The sequence below is a fragment of the Sus scrofa genome, chromosome 13 (genome assembly GCF_000003025.6).
Source record: "Sus scrofa isolate TJ Tabasco breed Duroc chromosome 13, Sscrofa11.1, whole genome shotgun sequence".
NCBI classification, from domain to species: domain Eukaryota; kingdom Metazoa; phylum Chordata; class Mammalia; order Artiodactyla; family Suidae; genus Sus; species Sus scrofa.
The window spans coordinates 79,771,250-79,788,937 of NC_010455.5; the positions used below are offsets into that span (position 1 = coordinate 79,771,250).

Here is a 17,688-nt window from a genome sequence, read left to right on the forward strand (position 1 = left end):
GTGATAATTTGAAAGATAGATTTATAATATATGAAAATGTATTTGAAATTGCTTTTAAAAATATGCCCCTTACACTTGAAAAATTGCTCTATCTTACTAGTAGTTAGGTAATCGCAAATTTAAAAAATGAGATACCATTGGCAGACAATTTAAAATTTGATGATATGGTTTGGTGAAAGACTGCTGGGGCATTTTAAACTGTTGCAACCACCATAGAGAACAATTTGGTGATATTTAAGAAAACTAGGCCCGCTCATCTACCTTTTCCCTTAGCAGCCTCCTTTCAACCTTGTCCTCCTAGTTAGTGCAGCCTCTGGGGCAGCGGCGGCGGTCCCGTTCCTGCCCTGCCACAGTTCTCTTCCCGCCTTCCCTCCCCACCAGATCTCCAAATTCCACCACCATGGCTTTACTTACTGCAGCGCCCAGCTCTTTGGAGCCAAGAATGCATCCTGTATTGTTCTTGCTGCCTGGCATGCCAGCGCTTCTTCCACGAACTTGAAAGGCATTTTGGCTGACCTGATACCTAAGGAGCAAACCAGAATTAAGACTTTCAGGCGTCAACATGGCAAGATGGTGGTGGGCCAAATCACTGTGGACATGATGTATGGTGAGAGGCATGAAGGGATTGGTGTATGAAACGTTGGTTCTTGATCCTGATGAGAGCATCTGTTTCTGAGGCTACAGTGTCCCTGAATGCCAGAAACTGCTGCCCAAGGCTAAGGGTGGGAAAGAACCCCTGCCAGAGGGCTTCTTTTGGCTGCTGGTAATTGGACAGATCCCAACAGAGGGGTAGGTGACTTGCCTCTCAAAAGAGTGGGCAAAGAGGGCAGCTCTGCCTTCCCATGTGGTCACCTGCTGGACAACTTTCCCATGAATCTACACCCCATGTCTCAGCTTAGTGCAGCCATTACAGCCCTCAACAGTGAAAGTAACTTTGCCCGAGCATATGCAGGGGGTGTCCTCCGAACTAAGTACTAGGAGTTGATTTATGAAGACTGTATGGATCTGATCACAAAGCTACCTTGTGTTGCAGCAAAGATCTACTGGAATCTACTGGTAGGGCAGCAGTATTAGGGCCATTGATTCTAAGCTGGACTGGTCCCACAATTTCACGAACATGTTAGGCTATACTGATGCTCAGTTCACGGAGCTCATGCCCTTGTACCTCACCATCCACAGTGACCATGAAGGTGGCAGTCTAAATGCTTATACCAGCCATTTGGTGGGCAGTGCCTTTTCAGACCCCTACTTGTCCTTTGCAGCAGCCATGAATGGGCTGACAGGGCCCTTACATGGACTGGCAGGCAAATCAGGAAGTGCTTGTTTGGCTGACACAGCTACAGAAAGAAGTTGGCAAAGATGTATCAGATGAGAAGTTATGAGACTACATCTGGAACACACTCAACTCAGGACAGGTTGTCCCAGGCTATGGCCATGCAGTACTAAGGAAGACTGATCCACAAGATACCTGTCAAAAGAGAGTTTGCTCTGAAACGCCTGCCTCATGACCCCGTGTTTAAGCTGGTTGCTCAGCTGTACGAGATTGTGCCCAATGTCCTCCTGGAGCAGGGCAAGGCCAAGAATCCTTGGCCCAATGTGGATGCTCACAGTGGGGTGCTGCTCCAGTACTATGGCATGACGGAGATGAACTACTACACAGTCCTGTTCAGGGTATCACGGGCACTGGGTGTATTAGCATAGCTCATCTGGAGCTGAGCCTTAGGCTTCCCTCTAGAGAGGCCCAAGTCCATGAGCACAGATGGTCTGATGAAATTTGTGGACTCTAAGTCAGGGTGAAACTGAAGACTGGGAGGAAACTACCAGAAAGTGAGGGATCTTCAGAAAAAGTATCCTTTTTGTTTCAGGGGGCTTTAAAAGACAAGATTAAATTGTATCTAAGGCATCGATGATAAGTTTGAGGTTAAAATATATAAATTAAGATTTTAAGAGATGAAAAGTAACCCCTTCTTCCTTAACCAGCTCCTCTACCCTGCCTGGTTTGAGTTGCTCATCAACTGTAGAATGACCAGCACTAATGCATGTGGTATGGGTTAGGTTTGCCCATCCCCACTCCCCACACTATTTCCAGAGTAAGAATCTGGCTCCTCTTTCCCTAGGTCAAAGCTGGTTGCAGAGAATCTGCAGTCACTTCAGAGCTTTTGGTTTTCTACTCTGCCCACCTCTTATTAGGCCAGCAAACAGGACTCTGCCCCTTCTATTTCCATAGGAATCATGTTGGATTGTTGGCTGTACCAAGCTCCATTAATCTCTCCCATCCACACAAGACACTTCCTAGGCAAGACCTATATTGGTTGCTTTGGCTTTTTTATTTTTAATTTTATTATTTTTTTTAATGCTACCAGGTGATCATAAAGGTCGTGGCATTTGTTGTGACTGGCACCCAGTGTTTGATTTTTTTATTTCTCTTCTTTAAATTAGCCTATTAAAATTAAGATCTGGAAGTGTTCTACTCCCCACTACTTGAACACTCACTTCTTTCCAGGTTTTCTATACCTGCTGCGCCTCAAGCCAAGATTGCTCTATATCTTCCGCCTCAGTCCCTATTAGAGACCTCTTCCAGCAGGTTGTATAATATAGCAGTGTCTGATCTGTGGTCTTTGCCAGTTATTTGGCTTTATCAGTGCTTAACATGAACTTAGCTTTTCTCCGGAATACAAGCCACTATCCTGTCACCTTTTTTTTTTTTCCCTAGTATGCTGTGGGTTATAGAATAGGATCTTGGGAATGACCAGCATGATATTTTCATGGCCAGATCCCAGGAGTACTAACTAGCACCTCTTTCTGAACAGGGAAATGATTAAAGATTGGACATGGTCTCCTTTGAATATCAGGTACTAGGGCTGAAGGCGTTAAAACAAGTAAACCTCCCTCATCATCCTCTGCCATAAGCAAATATCCCTTTATTTATCAGGGTCCTCATCCTGCCCTTCCCCAAGAGCTCACAGTACAGTGTTTGTTGTAGAAGCCCCATGTGCACAGGTTTCCAGTGACTCAGAATGTTCTTTTTCTTTTTAAGAAGGGATTAAAATACACTCCTGCTGTGCCCCCTTCCTCCTTTGCCACTCCTGCTTGTTTGTGTGGATCCCTAATCCCCAGAACCACACTGTTGAGATGGATAATACTGTCTGTAAACCTCTGGGTAACTGTCAAGTCATGGTGCAGACTTCAGATTGTTCTGTATAAAATGCAAAATAAATGTTTTTATTAACAAAAAAAAGTAAGAAAACTATAAATATATATATCATGCTACCCATCAATACAACTAAGTTTTATTTCCTAGAGGAACTCTTCCTCAGGTGCATGAGATGACAAGTGTGAGGCTGTTTGCTGCAGTTTTGTCTGTAATACTAAAAACTGTGCATTAATAAATTAATGAATAAAATATGGTATATTCATATGATGGAAATTGAAGTCTTTTGGAGAAATGAATCATATATATATGTATATATACATGATTTCAAAGTAATGTTGAAGAAAAAAGTAAACTGAAAAATATAATGCAAGTTATAAAAATTTAATTGTCCACAAAGAAACATAAACTGATTATTTTTATCTACATACATGTAGCATTCACATATTGACTAGAATGATACCCACCAAATGCTTTATATGAGAATCCTTCAGAAATGGGTGGAAATGGGGATCAAAGGATATGACTACATTATCTGTAATAATTTCTTTTCTTTATAGTAGAAATGATTTTAAGGAAACAGTACTGTGGTGCAATGGGATTGGCAGCATCTCTGGAGCACTGGGACGCAGACTTGATCCCCAACCTAGCACAGTGGGTGAAGGATTTGATGTTGTTGCAGCTGCAGCATAGGCTTCAACTGTAGCTCAGATCTGATCCCTGGCCTGGAAACTCCGTATGCTGTGGGGTGGCCAAAAAAGAAAAAAAAATACTACTACTAAGAAATAGCAGCTGTTAATTTTGGGTAGTGAGCTCATAAGCATGAAAGAATCATCAATAAGAAATTAGACCAAATGTTCATGATGTGAAGCTGAGTGCGTCCTAGGGAGTAGCTGTTCTTCTTACCACTCCCAGGGAAATTAAAGCAAAGCCCAGACTGCCATGAAATTTGGAAATATCCATTTGGTTGTTAAAGTACAGGAAGATATGGCATTGTACAAACTGCTTCTATAAGGAAACAGAGTCATACCTTCCCCTTTCCTCCTCCCATTAGATATGGCTTTCACTAATTTTTAAATTTAAATTTTAGAAATGTTTCCAAAAAGTCCTATGTATTACGTTTGTGCTGTTTATTCACTTATTTATTTGATATGCATTTATCTTGGTTGACCAGGTCCAGGGAAAAGTTAGGAAAGCAAAAAGAAAGAGAAAATTGGTGATCAGACTTTATCCAAAAATTCAAGACGTATTTGAAGAAAATTATAATTTCTTTACTGCTAGTTAAAGACCAGAATACATGGAGATGAACAGATCATGCAGCAGAGGCAAGGGATCTTAACATCCATGGTTGTCTATATGTGGTCTATTCTTGCTAAAAGTCCTTACCAGAACTGCTTTAAAAAAACAAAAAACAAACAAACAAAAAAAACTTGGAGTTCCTGCTTTTGTAAAGTGGGCTAATGATCTGGCTTGTTTCTGTGGAGGCTCAGGTTGGATTTCCCCCACCACCTGCCCCCACCCTTGTGCACAGTGAGCTAAGGATCCAGCCCTGTAACTGTGGCGTGGGTTGCAGCTCTGGCAGGGATTTGATCCCTGGCTGGGGAACTTCCCATGTGCTGCTGGGTAGGGCTGAAAAAGGAAAAAAAAAAAAAAAGTTTTTGCTGCTAACCATCGAGGCATTTTGCTGAAAAACAAAACCCCAAACAAACAGAACCAAAATAAACCCGCAGCTGCCCACTGTCTATGAATGAATATGCTTCATTTGTGAGCCATGGCACCTGCTCACCATTGGTCTAGGTAGATCACTAAATGCCAAAGCTGAGTGGCAAGGAATTTTGGAGGCACTTCATTCTGGGATCAGGCAACTCTGGGCCTTGAGCAGAGAGCCGTGAGGGCGTGTGGGGAGCTGGTGGAGACCTGCACTGGGAGAGGGAGATAAAGGTTGGAGTGGTGAGTCGAGGAGGGCCTCTGGAAGGTGCAAGTCCAGCTTGAAGTCAAGGTGAGGAGAGCATCTCTCAGAATTAGTGTTGCCAGCTGGAGGCCAGGGCTCTGGGTCGAAGCCCTATGCGTCCTCATCCTCGTCGTCGGTGACATCGGTGGGGACGCACAGGCATGCGGTGGCGGGTCTGCACAGACCAGGGACTGAGCAGGCATCAGCATCCATAGCAGGCGCCTGGAACTGGGCGGCCGCGTCCTCCACCTCCTGGGCCTCCGCTTGGATGACGACCTCTGGGACAGCCACGCAGAAGAATCCCTCCCCCAGGGCCAGGGCCTCCCCCGGGGCGCTCAGGAAAGCGCCCGGTGGCAGGCCTGGGCCCCAGGCACCTTCAGCGCCCGAGCCCAGGAGGGCCTCGGGGACCAGCACCAGGAGGCGATCGCCGACAGACACTTGCCGCGCGGCCGTGGGCTCGGGCTCCAGCAGCAGGTCCACCACGGAGGGGAGCGCGGCCGCGGCGGCGCAGGCCGCGGGCTCCGCTTCTTGGTGCAGGCGGGGCGACGCCTCGGACTCGGACTCGGACTCGGATTCGGACTCGGGTCCCGCGGGCTCGCCGGGTCAGCGCTGATTGGCAGGGCCGGGTCCTCCGGGCTCTGGTCCCCACCGGCCCGCAGGGTCGGCAGCGCTGGGGCCGCGGGCCGTCCGCCAATTCCCTTGACCAACCGAAGGCACCTCCGGGGCCTGGCACAGGGCGACGAGAGGCTCGGTCCTGCACGCCCGGACGGGTCTCGGCGGCGACAGGCGTGACCGCGCGCCGGCGCGGCGAGCGGCGAATCCTCGGAGCTCTGGGGCCACCTCTCGGGAGTCCTGCCGTCAGGCTTCTAGGGAAGAGGTGTCTGAGTCCGCGGATTGGAACCTTCAGCTCCTCCTGCTCACCCGTGTGCGCACCGAGATTAAGACCTGGGGCTGCAGGATGTCTCAGTATAACCCCCGCCTCCAGCCAGAGAGGAGGGGTCAGGTTTAGTGCGATGCAGTACAGGAGATTTTTTTTTTTTTTGAAGCAAGTGTAGGGGAGTACTCCTTGGATGCCCATATGGTGCCCCCGACCTTTGTTACTTTCATTCTTGGGAAAATAGCCAAAATACAATCCTATAAATTTCCTGCTTACTTTTAGAAGTAGCCAATGTCTAATGTCTTCTAGGATTTCCCTTGAGGTTATGAAAAGCCTTTACCCCATTATCAGTCACTCCTTCCCAACCCCACTCACATGTTCTTGAAACTGTTTTCATTCCAGACAAATTGGAAATGCAATTTTTCTTTGGTAAAAAAGCTTTTAAAAATGTTCAAGTTAAATGGACTGATTGCAGTTTTTGTTGTTGAAGGCCATACTGTGGTAATTATTAATAGCAGTAGCAAAATTTTATCATAAAATTTTGTATTCAAATGTGCTATTGACGTATTATAATATTAAAAAATTAGCTTATTCAGTCCTCATTAGTGAAGCTCAGAGAAGAGAAGGAAATTTTTACAAAATTAAATACTTGGGTTGTGTTGTACTGGGGAATTAAATACAGACATGTTTAACTTTAAAACAGGGATCTTGGACTTTTTACCTTTATGCTTATAACAAAAAAACCTAGATGTGGAATTCCTGGGTAGTAGAGTGTGGGACCCTAACAATAGGAGATAAAGCCAAACTGCTTTCTTAAATAGTTGTCCTAATTTATATTTCTGTGAGTACTGGATAAGTGTTCCCTTGGTACCACATCCTTGCAAACACTTAGTATGGTGATATTTCTAAGCGTTTTCTAATCTGATGGTATTTCATCATGTAATTAAGCTATATTTGATTACTCATAAGGTCGACATGTTTTCATATATAGGCCACTCATGTAACACCTTCTGTGTAATATATGTTTATGACTTTTGCCCTGTTGCTTACTGAGTTTTAGAACTTCTTTTTTATTTATGTGTGTTGAAATTATCTTTTCCCATTTTTTTGGCTTATTTGTATTCACATTCTTTATAGTGTCTTTTTTGTTTGTTTGTTTTCCACATTGTTTTTTTCCTTCATTTTTTAAAGTTTTATTGATGTATAGTTGATTTACAATGGTGTGAAAATTTCTGCTTATGACAAAGTAATTCAGTTATATATGTAACACATCCATTCTCTTTCAGATTCTTTTCCCACATAGATTATCACAGAATATTGGGTAGACTTCTGTGTGTGTGATCGTGCAAAACCAATTGTCCCAATATTTTTATTGAAAAGTTCTTTCCTCATTGAACAGCATCATTTCCTGGGTTGTATACTTTTTTTTTGCTTGTTAAAACATTTTATTTATTTATTTTAATTTTTAAATGATTTTTATTTTTTCCACTATAGTTGGTTTACAGAGTTTTTTGAATTTTCTACTGTACAGCAAGGTGGCCCAGTCACACATACATACATAATCACATGCTTTTTTCTCACATTTTCCTCCACCATTCTCCATCACAAGTGACTAGATGGTAGTTCACAGTGCTGTACAGCAGGATCTCATTGCTTATCCATTCCAAAGACAATAGTTTGCATCTGTTAACCCCAGATTCCCAGTTTGTCCCACTCCCTCCCCTTCCCCCTTGGCAACCACAAGTCTGTTCTCTGTGTCCATGAGTTACTTTTCTGTAGAAAGGTTCATTTGTGCCATATATTAGATTCCAGATATAAGTGATATCATATGGTATTTGTCTTTCTCTTTCTGACTTACTTCACTTAGTATGAGAGTCTCTAGTTCCATCCAGGTTGCTACAATTGGCGTTATTTTGTTCTTTTTTATGACTGAGTAGTATTCCATTGTGTATATATATCACATTTTTTAATCCATTCATCCGTCAATGGACATGTAGGTTATTTCCATGTCTTAGCTATTGTGAATAGTGCTGCAATGAGCATAGGGATCCATGTGTCTTTTTCAAGCAAAGTTTTGGCCTGATAGGTGCCCAAGAGTGGAATTGCTGGATCATATGGTAGTTCTATATTAAGTTTTCTGGGGTACCTGCATTCTGTTTTCCATAGTGGTTGTACCAATTTAAACACCCACCAACAGTTTGGGAGCATTCCCTTTTCTCCATACTCTCTCTAGTATTTGTTATTTGTGGACTTTTTAATGATGGCCATTCTGACAGGTGTGAAGTGGTACCTCATTGTAATTTTGATTTGCGTTTCTCTAATAATCAGTGATGTTGAGCATTTTTTTAATGTGCTTGTTGGCCATTTGTATATCTTTTTTGGAGATATGTCTATTCAGGTCTTTTGCCCATTTTTCAATTGGGTTGTTGGCTTTTTGCTGTTGAGTTGTACGAGTTGTTTGTGTATTTTAGAGATTAAGCCCTTATCAGCTGCATCATTTGAAACTATTTTTGCCCATTCTGTGAATTGTCTTTTTGTTTTTTTAATGCTTTCCTTTGCAGTGCAAAAGCTTGTAAGTTTGATTAGGTCGCATTGGTTTATTTTTGCTTTTAATTTTGTTGTCTTGGGAGACTGACCTAAGAAAACCTTTATATGGTTGATGTCAGAGAATGTTTTGCCTATGTTCTCTTCTAGGAGTTTGATGGTATCTTGTCTTACATTTAAGTCTTTAAGCCATTTTGAGTTTATTTTGTGCATGGTGTGAGGGTGTATTCTAGTTTCATTGATGTACATGTGGCTGTCCAGTTTTCCCAGCATCACTTGCTCATGAGACTCTTTCTCTCATTTTATATTCTTGTCTCCTTTGTCAAAGATTAATGGACCATAGGTGTCTGGGTTTATTTCTAGGTTCTCTATTCTGTTCCATTGGTCTATATATCTGTTTTGATACCAGTACCACACTGTCTTGATTACTGTGGCTTTGAAATATTGCCTAAAGTATGGGAGAGTTATGCCTCCTGCTTGGTTTTTGTTCTTCAGGATTGCTTTGGCAATGCTGGGTCTTTTATGGTGCTATATAAATTTTTGGTTGTTTGTTCTAGTTCTTTGAAAAATGTCGTGGGTAATTCGATAGGGATTGCATCGAATCTGTAGATTGTTTTGGGCAGTATAGCCATTTTTACAATATTAATTTTTCCAACATAGAAGCATGAAATGTCTTTCCATTTCTTTGAATTCTCTTTAATTTCCTTGATTAATGTTTTGTTCTCAGTATATAAGTCTTTCACCTCCTTGGTCAGGTTTATTCCTAGGTATTTAATTTTTTGGGGTGCGATTTTAAAAGGTATTGTGTTTTAGTGTTCCTTTTCTAATATTTCATTGTTAGTATACAGAAATGCAACCGATTTCTGAATGTTAATCTTGTATCCTGCTACTTTGCTGAATTTGTTGATCAGTTTCGGTAAGTTTTTGTGTGGAGTCCTTAGGGTTTTCTACATATAGTGTCATGTCATCTGCATACAGTGACAGTTTTGCTTCTTTTCTTCCAATTTGGATACCTTTTATTTCTTTTGTTTGATTGCTGTGGCTAGGACTTCAATACCATGTGGAATAAAAGTGGTGAGAGTGGGCATTCCTGTCTTGTTCTTGATTTTAGCAGGAAGGCTTTCAGATTTTCTCTGCTGAGTATTATATTTGATGTGGGTTTGTCATAAATCGCTTTTATTATGTTAAGATATGTTCCTTTTACACCTGCTTTGGTAAGAATTTTTATCATGAATGGATGTTGGATCTTGTCAAATGTTTTTTCCTCATCTATTAAGATGATCATGTGATTTTTGACTTTTCTTTGGTTAATGTTGTGTATGACATTGATTGATTTGTGTGTGTTGAACCATCCTTGTGAACCTGGGATGAATCTCATTTGGTTGTAGTGTATGATCTTTTTTTATATGTTATTGGATTCAGTTGGTTAAAATTTTGTTGAGAATTTTTGTGTTTATATTCATCAAAGATATTGGCCTATAATTTTCTTTTTTAGTAATATCTTTGGTTTTGGTATTAGGCTGACGGTGGCTTCATAGAATCTTTGGAGTGTTCCTTCTTCTTCAACCTTTTGGAAAAGTTTAAGGAGGATGGGTGTAAGTTCCTCTTTGTATGTTTGGTATATTTTTGCCTGTGAAGCCATGTGGTCCTGGACTTTTGTTTGTAGGGAGTATTTTTATTACATATTCAATTTCATTTCTAGTTCTTGGTCTGTTCAGTTGATCTATTTCTTCTTGATTCAGTTTTGGCAGGCTGTAATTCTCTAGAAAGTCATCCATTTCTTCTAGGTTGTCAAATTTGTTGCCATATAATTGATCATATTATTCTCCTTTTTTTGTATTTCTGCAATTCCATTGAGATTTCTCCTTTTTCATTTCTTATTTTGTTTATTTGGGTTTTTTCTGTCCTCTTCTTGATGAATCTGGCCAGAGGTTTGTCAGTTTTGTTTACCCTTTCAAAAGAACCAGCTCTTGGTTTCATTGATTTTTTTTCTATTGTTTTTTGAATCTCTATTTTATTGATTTCCTCTCTAATCTTTATGATTTCCTTCCTTCTGCTGACTTTAGGTTTTGTTTGTTCTTCAAAGTTGTCAATTTGAGCTTTTTCTTCCTTTTTTTTTTTTGAGAAAGGTCTGTATCATTATGAATTTACTTCTAAGCACTGCTTTTGTGTCATCCCAGAGATTTTTTTTTGGGTCTTTTTTTGCCTTTTCTAGGTTCCCAGGCTAGGGGTCTAATCAGAGCTGTAGCCGCCGGCCTACGCCAGAGCCACAGCAATGTGGGATCTGAGCTGCGTCTGCAACCTACACCACAGCTCATGGCAATGCCGGATCCTCACCCCACTGAGCAAGGCCAGGTGTCAAACCCGCAACCTCATGGTTCCTAGTCGGATTTGTTAACCACTGGGCCATGATGGTAATTCCTTAAGATTTTGAATGGTTGTGTTTTCATGGTCATTTGTCTTGAGGTATTTTTAAATTTCCTTTTTGATTTCCTCATTGACCCATTGTTTTTTTAATAGCATGTTGTTTATTCTCAATGTAGTCAGTTTTTTCTCATTTCTTTTCCTGTGGTTGATTTTTAGTTTCTTGCCATTGTGGTCAGAGAAGATACTTGAAATAATTTCTATACTCTTAAATTTGTTAGTTTTGTGCCACAGTATGTGTTCAATCCTTGAGAATGTTCCATGTGCACTTGAAAAGAATGCACATTCTGATTTTTTTGGAAGTAATGTCCTGAAAGTGTCAATGAAGCCTAACTTTTCTATTGTGTCATTTAGGATCTCTGTTGCCTTATTGATTTTCTGTCTAGAGGATCTGTCCATTGATGTGAGTGGGGTGTTAAAAATCTCCTACTGTTATTATATTCCATCAGTTTCTCCTTTTATGTCTGTTAGTATTTGTTGTATACATTTGGGTGCTCCTATATTAGGGGCATATATATTGACACATGTAATATCCTCTTCTTGAATAGATCCTTTTATCATTAACTAGTGTCCTTCTTTGTCTTTCTTTGTGGGCTTCATTTTAAACTCTATTTTGTCTGATATGAGTTTTGCAACTCCTGCTTTCCTGTCTTTCCCATTGGCATGAAATATCTTTTCCCATCTTCTCACTTTCAATCTACATTCATCCTTTGCCTTAAGGTGAATGTCTTATAGACAGCATATTGGAGGCTCTTGCTTTTTTATCCAATTGGCCACTCTCTGTCCTTTGTTTGGAGCATTAAGTCCATTGACATTTAAGATAATTATTGATAAATATATATTTATTGCCATTTTAAACATTGTTTTCCAGTTAAATCTATGTTTCTCCTTTGATCCTTTCTTTTTTTGGTTGGATGATTTCAATTTATTTTATGCTTGCTTACTTTTATTTTTACTTTTTGTGAATGTAATGTTTGGTTTTGATATGTGGTGTCCTGATTTTTAAGTATTTTAACCCCTTCCTATATCTACTTGCTTTAGCCTGATAATCGTATAGGCTCAAACACACTATTAAAAAAAAAAGAGGAGTTCCCGTCGTGGTGCAGTGGTTAACGAATCCGACTAGGAACCATGAGGTTGCGGGTTCGGTCCCTGCCCTTGCTCAGTGGGTTAACGATCCAGCGTTGCCGTGAGCTGTGGTGTAGGTTGCAGACGCGGCTCGGATCCCGCGTTGCTGTGGCTCTGGCGTAGGCTGGTGGCTACAGCTCCGATTCAACCTCTAGCCTGGGAACCTCCATATGCCACGAAAGCGGCCCAAGAAATAGCAACAACAACAACAACAACAACAACAACAACAACAAAAGAGTCTGGATTTTCTTACTTTCCTTCCCCGCATTCTGTGATTTTGAAGTTCTTTTTCAGCATCTTCATGTTTGTCCTTTTGCTGTTCCTTGTGTTTATCATCACTTTCACAGTAGCTTTTTTTTTCTTTTTAGACATGTATACTGGCTTATTTAAGGGATTGCTTTCCAGTTGTGATTTCCTCCATCCTATTTCTTCTTACTTGTTTTTCATTTAGAGAAGCCCTTTCAGTATTTCTTTTAGAATGGGTTTAGTATTGCTGTACTCTTTTAGCTTTTGTGTTTTGGAGAAATTCTTAATTTCTCCTTTTATTTTAAATGATATTCTTTCTGGGTAGAGTATTCTGGGCTGAAAATTTTTCCCTTTTAGAACTTTGAATATATCTTGCCACTCTCTTCTGGCTTGTAGTGTTTCTGTAGGGAAATCAACCGATAGCTTTATGAGCGTTCCCTTATAATTAATGCTTTGTTTTTATCTTGCTGCCTTTAGAATCCTCTAACTTTTGGCATTTTTATTATAATATGTCTTGGTGTGGGCCTGTTTGTATTTAATTTGTTTGGGGTCTTCTGTGATTCCTATATCTTGATATCTGTTTTCTTTAGATTTTGAACGTTTTCAGACACTTCTTCAAATATATTTTCAATCCCCCTTTCTTTTTCTTTTCCTTCTGAAATTTCTATTATGTGTAGATTGGCCCACTTTATGTTATCCCATAGATCCCTTATATTGCTTTCATGTTTTTTTCATTTGGTTTTCTGCCTGCTGTCCTGATTGTGTGATTTCCACTATTCTATCTTCCAAGTCACTAATTCATTTTCCTGCATTATTCATTCTGCTCTTTAGTGCTAGCTCAGGATGCATCTCTGCAAATGATTTTTCTTATTTTTCTTGGTTCCTCCTTATATTTTCTAGCTTCTTTCTAAAGTAATCTGCATTACCATTTATATCTGCTCTTAGTTCCTTCAGAGTCACCCTTAATTCCTTCTGTATTTTCCCTATCTCCCTTTTTTAATTTTTTTGTCTTTTGTCTTTTAGGGCCACACCAGAGGCATACAGAAGTTTCCAGGTTAGGGATCAGATCAGAGCTGTAGCTGCCAGCCTACACCTCAGCCACATCAACATGGGATCCAAGCCGCATCTGTGACCTACACCACAGCTCATGGCAATGCCAGATCCTTAACCCACTGAGCAAGGTCAGGGATCAAACCTGTGTCCTTATGGATACTAGTTGGGTTAGTTAACCACTGAGCCACAATGGGAACTCCCCTATCTCCCTTTTGAACTCAGTGTCTATTAGACTGCAGAAGTCTGTTTCATTGTTTGCTACTTCAGGTGAATTCCCCTATTCTTTTAACTGGGAATTGTTCCTGAGCTTCTTCATTTTGCTTATATTTTTCTTTTTCTGTGAGTTTGGGAAACCAAACTATAATCTTGGAGGGCTATTTCTATTGCTGAGCACCCAAGTATATTTTTTTGGGGGGGTTACTACTTATTTTTGGCATGGGAGTTTGGATATTTGCTACCTCTTTCTTTGGTGTGAGTGGGCTGTTATCCCCAGGGTGCTGAGTATGTTTCCATGGAGGAGGAGACAATGGGTAGGGCTAGCAGTAAGTGCCTGGTTGCTGGGCTCTTGACAGTAGCAAGGACCTGCAGGAAGGTGGCACAGGCCACTCCTAGTTGCAGGGACATGTGAAGAAGTAATGAGCCTCAGACAGATTTAGGCAGTGCCCAGAGCATTTGGCAGTGGCAGTGGCAGGGTGTGTGAGTTCCCAGGGGAGTGAGAGCAACAACAGGTGGTGTTTGGTTGCAATGCCCTCCTCTGTGGTGCCCTCTGAGGTGACTGGGGCTGCAAGTGGTGCCTGTTCACCAATCACTAGTGGTGGCAGGCCACAACCACATTTGGAGTCAGAGATAACTGCAGTGGTTTGCCCCTGCCACCTGTACACTATGCAAGAAGCACCCCATTCTGCTTAGCCCATTCAGGAGCTTCTGAACAGTCTGCTCCTAGTTTCAGGGTCCTGGGAAGTGACAGTGATCAAGCATGTGCTGGTGCTGCCTGGAGTGTTTGGCAATGACAGCAGCTGGGCAGGTGTGTTCCCTGTGGAGTGAGATTAACAATGGGTCATGCTCAGTTGCCCTGTCCTCTTTTTTGCTGACCTCTAAGGTCACTGGGGCCTCAGGTGGAGCCTATTCACAGACCCCTAGTGGTGGCAGGCCATGCCCCACTGGGTTCTGAGGTGACTGCTGTGGTTTGTCCCTATCACCTCTAGATCACACAAGAGGCACTGAGTTGAACTTAGCCCCCTGCTGCCCATAGCCCACACAAGAAGCACCTGGTCTCCCTCAGCCCAAGCAAGTGGCCTCTTGCTACCCATAGCCTGTGCCAGAGATGCCTTGTCCTCTGAGAGCCTGCGTTTGCACAGGGAAAGAAATTCCTATGGTACTCAGCTACTCCTCCTCTCACCCTCCTCAACAAAGGCACCTTGCTTCTCCTATGGGCCCAGACCTCCTCCCGGTTTCTCTTGGTGGTAGTGTGCTGCTCCCCAGCTCATGGCACACCGCTCCTTAGCCCCTTAGGCTGTCTCCACACAGCCAATACCAGTCCTCTCCCTAGAACTGAACTGCAGAGCCTGGGTCTCAGGGCTCAGCCCCTGCCCGAGCAGCTCAAGCTGTGGTGTCTGGGGCAGTGGTGCTGATGATCCGTGTGGCTGTCACTCTGCTTTGCCCTCCTCAGTCCAGCTGCTGTGCTTTCCTTGGTGACTTTGAGGTTCCTCTGTCTCTGATAATCTCCCTGTAGGTTAGGTGGCTCCCCAGGGTGTGGGTTCCTTTTCTCTTTCATAGCTCCCTCTCAGGAATTCTAGTCCCATCCTGATTCTTTTTCTCTCTCTCTCTCTCTTTCTTTTGTTCTACCCAGTTATGTGGAGGATTTCTTGCCCTTTTGGGAGGTTTAAGTTCTTCTGCCAGCATTCAGTAGATGTTCTCTGTGAATAGTTCTACATGTAGATATTTTTTCTAATGTGTTTGTGGGAGAAAGCGAGTGCGATGTCTTACTCTCCAGCCATCTTGATCATTCTCTGCTTTTTTGTTTATATGTGCATCTGTCTTTGATCTTTCTGTTATGTTGCATTGATATAATTGTCTAACCTGAAGGAATTTCACAGTTAATAATTTTAATACAGTAAGTCGAATGCAAAACATTTAACACATAATAACATAATACTAAATTGGCATATTTTAATAAGTTTTCTTGGTCCACCAAATCTTTGTTTATGCTCACTTTTGAAAATGGTTTTATTAAGCAATCAATTCCAGGTCAAAACAGTTATTTTCTGGCAATACTGCTATTATTCCACTGCTATTATTATTTTGCCATCTTCCATTATTGTTTCTGAGAAGTCAGTTATCCGATTGCCTTTTAATTGTGGTTGTCTTTTCTTTCTATTTATAAAAAATATTCTCTTTGGATCTGGTGTTTTGTGGGCTTATAATAATCTGTATAAATGTGTATTTCTTAAAATGTATCAATCTTGAAAGTTGTTGTACTTCCTAAATGAAGACACTGTCCCTGAAGTATGTATATTCATGCAGACAGGCTTCTTTTCCCCTTCTTCCATGCTGAAGGTCTTGCCACTTCTCTTTCCCATAAGACCATGAAGACCTATCTCATCATGCCTTTTACTCCTTTTCATTGTAGGAAGCTGTTCATTCCTAATAGCTCAGGTTAAAATCTTCAAATACTCAAGACATGGCCTTTTCTCAGTACCTCCTGTCCTTCCCCATTTCCTACTCCTTTGCATTCTATCTTCTGGAACTTATAGTCAATCACAAAACTAAAAAAATCTTCAACTTGCAAGAAAGGTATTCCTCTTAACTTTCTACTATGATTGAAACCTGTTTCTTCTGAATACCCTTCTTTCCCTGGAGGCTTCTCAAGTGGAGGCTGTTTTCTCTTGCACCTCCCTAGTACCCATGTCTGGAAGTGCAATATGTGTTCTTGCTCCTTATTGATGTTTCCCAGTCATTTCTCCATTCTCCCTAAATTTCACATCATCAGCATATAACCGTTTTATAATTGGTCTTAGTGCTTTCTTCCATCCTCTTTCCAAATCCAGAGTTTTTTTCTCTCACTCCTTAAATATTTTTCACTCTTGAATTTCTTTCTCTCTCTCCTGTATTGATGATGTGATAATTCTTGGTGATTTTGAAATACGCTTAGGTAGTTCTTCCAAAACACTGGTATATCTTCATCCTGCATGACTTCCCTGCAATCTAGACTCCCATACCTCACTTCACAGTAAACATCTCCACTGGGTATGTAACAGGCACTTGAAATGACATATGTCCAAAGTTGAACATATTTTATTTTATTTTCCTACATATAACCCCTCAAGGTCTTTCAAGTTTCAGAAAATAACAGTTCAATTTTTTTTTGCTCAGCTCCCAAACCCTCAAGTTATCCTTTGAGTTATCCTTGAATCTTTCTTCTCACATCAAGAATTCCTGTTTTCTCTGTATTAAGAAATACAGGAGTTCCCATCATGGCTCAGTGGTTAACGAATCTGACTAGGAACCATGAGGTTGTGGGTTCAATCCCTGCCCTTGCTCAGTGGGTTAAGGATCCGACGTTGCCATGAGCTGTGGTGTAGGTTGCAGACGTGGCTCGGATCCTGCGTTGCTGTGGCTTTGGCGTAGGCCGGCAGCTACAGCTCCGATTCAACCCCTAGCCTGGGAACCTCCATATGCCGCGGGAGCGGCCCAAGAAATGGCAAAAAGACAAAAAAAAAAAAAAAAAAGAAATATATCCAAATACATGCCACTTCATATCACTCCTCTTACTTTTACTTTAATGTCCTGTGTAAATTATTGCACTACATGAAGGCAATGATTTTAAACTCTTTTGTTCTTTGCTGTATTCCTGGAGTTTGGAAAGTTACCTGGTACATAATTGGCTCTTAATACATATTTGTTGAATGAATGAGTGACTTATTTTTTTCTATTATGATATCTGGAAAATTTCTCATTCATCATCTCTGTGAATAATGCTACTTCCTGTTTTTTTGGTGTTTCCTCTGTCTCCAACAGTCATGTAGTAGAACTTCTCCTCTAATAATGTCTCTTCATATTTTATATATTTTCACCCTCCTTAGATTTATGGATCATTTCTCTAGTTCAGTGTTTCCATTTTCTTTCTTTTTTTTTTTTTTTGTCTTTTTGCTATTTCTTTGGGCCGCTCCCGCGGCATATGGAGGTTCCCAGGCTAGGGGTCGAATCGGAGCTGTAGCCGCCGGCCTACACCAGAGCCACAGCAACGCGGGATCCGAGCCACGTCTGCAACCTACACCACAGCTCACGGCAACGCTGGATCATTAACCCACTGAG

The 17,688-nt window shown here is 41.5% G+C and overlaps 1 pseudogene; it reads left to right on the forward strand.

The window, feature by feature from the left end:
- On the forward strand, positions 386-3,238 carry LOC100739361 (annotated as a pseudogene).